Source organism: Cibotium barometz, chromosome 5, assembly GCF_041138505.1.
Source record: "Cibotium barometz isolate CiBa-2024 chromosome 5, ASM4113850v1, whole genome shotgun sequence".
In the NCBI taxonomy this organism is placed as follows: domain Eukaryota; kingdom Viridiplantae; phylum Streptophyta; class Polypodiopsida; order Cyatheales; family Cibotiaceae; genus Cibotium; species Cibotium barometz.
Window position 1 is genome coordinate 29,693,668 of NC_141050.1, and position 3,980 is coordinate 29,697,647.

The 3,980-nt window shown below is 36.0% G+C and overlaps 1 long non-coding RNA gene across 1 annotated transcript; it reads right to left on the bottom strand.

The window, feature by feature from the left end:
• Positions 1 to 2,420: 2,420 nt before the first annotated feature.
• On the bottom strand, positions 2,421 to 3,245 carry LOC147638335 (uncharacterized). The gene is made up of 2 exons (XR_015265853.1): positions 3,106 to 3,245; positions 2,421 to 2,838 (listed from the first exon to the last, which is right to left on the bottom strand). It is a non-coding gene; the product is annotated as an uncharacterized LOC147638335 (long non-coding RNA).
• Between the last annotated feature and the right edge of the window lie 735 nt (positions 3,246 to 3,980).

Sequence of the window (3,980 nt, forward strand, 5' to 3'; positions counted from 1 at the left end):
GTCTATTTAGCTTGAGCACACTAATTGCACTACATGTAGTGTGTTGACATGTAGTGCATGGTGTGTTAACATGTAGTGTCTTAACATGTGAGCCTATCTAGCTTGAGCATACTACATGTGTCAGTTGCTCAATCATGGTTGCTCTCATAAAAGAGGCATTATAAACATGACCTAAAATATCTCGTCTGTAGTGTGAAGACACTACATACTATATGTGAGTCTATCTAGCTTGAGAAAGCCACCACACTACACATGACATGTTGTGTCATGTCGTGTCAAGACACACTACATGTTGTGTCTTGACACTATATATGAGCCTATCTAGCTTGAGCAAGCCACCACAAGGTCTAATCCTTTTTGTCCATATAGGAATGTCACATTGCTCAATCATGGTTTCTCTCTGATAAAAGAGGCCTTATAAACATGACCTAAAATATCTCAAGTATAACAAAACAAGAATGGAGCATTGATCTCCAAATCATCACCCCCCCTTCCCCACACACTAACCTTCCTCTCCTTTAATGTTCACATGAAGGTGAGAATCACGAACTGGCTTCCACACATGAACTGAGTGACACTTATTGAATATTAACCCTAATTTACATCAAAACCAATTCAAATTCACAAACTCAAAAATAAAGAGGGAAATAATGTCAAGGCAACTGAGGAATAATGTGAATTTGAAAATTGAAGATATAGCAAGATGCATTAACACTACTCCTATCTAAACCATAAAAATGGAATTTTCCATGAAAATGGCTCAAGAATGATTTAGAAACAAATTTTAATCTTAAATACTTTTTCATAATAGTAACTTATTATGAGATGTTGACTCTTTACATTGTATTTGAAGCATGCATTATAATTTATTTAATGTGTTTTCTCAGTAAACCTAAAAATTAAACTTTTTGCACACAATGCATAAACGAAGATGACTACGATAAAACATGTTAATAACTTTTTGGATCTTAATACTTTTTATTACCAAGATCTTGCAAGAGAGAGTTCCTCTAGAAGGTATTTCTTTGAAAACTTATAGTTAAAGAGAAATGAATTTTCTACAAAAAAGGCTCCAAAAGCCACAAAGTGAGTACCTCTTTGAAAACTTGTCTTAAAAATATTAGTTTTCTACAATAGACTCTAAAATCCACAAAGTGCTTCTTTCTTGACATCTTACATAAAGCTGTTGAAGATGAGCCGCCAAGCTGCCTGCTTCTCATACAAGCTTCTCAAGTTGACATCAATCTTATGAGAAAGTATTGACATAAGCATTACCTTCTTGTACAAGCCACTTCTCGATGAGCATTATTGGCATACCAAATGTTGGTTCCCACGTGAATAATTATCACATATATATTATACATTGTAATAAAGAAGCCTTAATAAAAAGAACTTTTTGGTATTACACATCCTTGAAATTACAAAATATTTTAACATTTCCTAGTTACATCAATTATACATGTTATGCTAGAGAGAGAGAGAGAGAGAGAGAGAGAGAGAGAGAGAGAGAGAGAGAGAGAGAGGTTATTATTAAAATTTCTAAAATATGTCTTTGAGCATTCTGTTATGAGAACATCTAGAATATTAAAACATGTATAATAATATAAGAGTGCAATATATTTATAATATAATTTGATATTCACAATCTCCCTTATAGTGAGTGTGATGGGAACCTCTTACAAAACCCCCCAAAAAAAACTTAATCAATATTTCAAACTTGTCCCTATATTGAGAAATTCACATTGAAAACAAAACAACACACTATTGTACTTATCATACAAGATACTTAGTTCATTTGTTCTCATGGCAAACTTGGTAGCCCATTTTTAGCTAGAGGAGGCAAGTGCAATGCTAAATGTATTTATTATATTTTTCCTATCTTAAAAGTAGCTTTGCCTACATAGGCCATTAATGACATAAGTGGAGAGCCCTTGCACAATTAGCTTCATCAAGGAGTTGTGTAGTCTTGCATAAATATATGGACCACACAAGCAAAGAGGCCTTAATATAGACTTATGAGCCCCACCTAGGAGAAAGGTCTTTCCTAGATTGGAATTCATTCCACGAAATTAGTCCCCCCAAAAAAAGAATACACATGTTTGACATTATACAGTTTTCAATCAAATGTACAAATCAATGCCATAATTGAGAAATAAAAAGAAATTTTCACTTTGCCAAGGTAAACAATAAGATTACTTTCAAAATTATAGCACTTGGATCAACGAAAGCTTTGAAGCCCTCATGTAAGACAAATCAAGGAACGGCTAAAGGACTAAAAAAACAAAACATACATATATTTTGAAAAGAGGCTGCTCTCCTAATAAAGATTGCATATTGATGCTAGTCTTATCATTATTATTTTTTCATTTTAACGCGGAGGCCTTTTTTTGAAGAAATGTTAAATGTTGGAAGCAAGGAGAGAAGGGAAAAAAAATAAAAGGTTTATATACTTAGAGACATGATCTAAACCATGTTTTATTACAGGAAAGAGAAAAGCTGCCCCCTAGGGGAGGCCTCTAGCGAGGTGACCCATTAATTAATAGAGGGGGGGGGGGTAATAAGGATCACATTTCATATGTAAGGCAAGTATCAAATGTAACTTTAGAAAATTGTATCTAATAAAGGGTGATTGTAATAATTAACATAAGGTTAGTTATTATCATTTTTTTGAGACAGCGCTGCCGCTCTTGGCGGCGGTGGGGGCAGTCGGGGAGGTGGCCTTGGCGGCGCCGCCCTCTCCTGCTGCCTTGGGCGCCTTCGAGCCGCCCTGCTTTTTGGGCGCCCCAGCCGTTGCTGCTGCTTTTCCGCTCTTGCCCTTCCCAGACATCTTAGAGTCGCCTGCTCAAAAAAGAAGAAGCAATAACTAAAAATCTTGCATATCTTAATTAAACACAAATTTTCTATACACACCCATCTAACCACTCTCCATGCACAGCACAAATCATCATCAAAATCCCTATATTAGCAGCTAATTAGTTTGCTGATTAAGCTTAGCAGCTAAGCTAGCTACTACAATGGTTATAAGCGCTTGCTCGGAAGCATCAAATTCATAAACCATCAGCTAATTACACAGCTAATTAGCTGAGACAAAACGATCAAAATTACCTTGATTAACAAGTGCGCAAAGCAGACTAGACACACTCCCTCTACTAATGCAAAACAAAGCTTACTTGAATGCTAAGAGACAGCATGCATGCAAGTATTATATAGGCACGGGAAAAGAAAACAGACTAAATATCTTTTTTATCCCCATCAGATCACTCCCACTCTTGGCGAATAATATCTCGTGAGTGGGTTATAGCCGCTATCAATAATGCATTGTAATTAACATTATAATTGTGTACCCCATTGTAATTAACATTATAATTGTACATGATATGGGTGCATTTGTCAGTTGGTAACTTAATTTTGTTCTACCCCACTCCCAATAACCCTTTTAATCATCATTTCGACCCTTGTTTCAACACCAATAATGCATAGCATAGAGAATCAAAGCATATGCTAAACCACTTTTACAAGTTGCAAGCAAGCCTTTCGTGATACACCTTTATCAACACCTTCATAACGCATGTGAGTGTCAAAGAGTGAAAGTTCATGGAAACCTCTCCATGAGTCCTTATCATCAACTCTAAAGGTATGCAACAACAACGTTGACTTTATTATCTTGCTTGTAAAAGGACCCTTTACAGACACTAGTGGGCTCACCCGTGCTTCACACCCAAATAATTCCCAGCTTGATATTTTTCAAATTCCTAGAGTAATAGGACCGTACCTCCAAATTGCCTCCCGAACCTCCAAATTCTTGCCACATGGTAGCTTCGTGAAACTCTTCCTTTACATAATATAGAGATGAACCATTACTTCATGTGTTAAGTAACCATCAACACAACATGTGACTTGCAACAAAGCACAACTCTTGTACTAATTTGAACTAAGCGCCCAACCTCACTTTCAGAACTTAGAGATAAAATAGATAACCC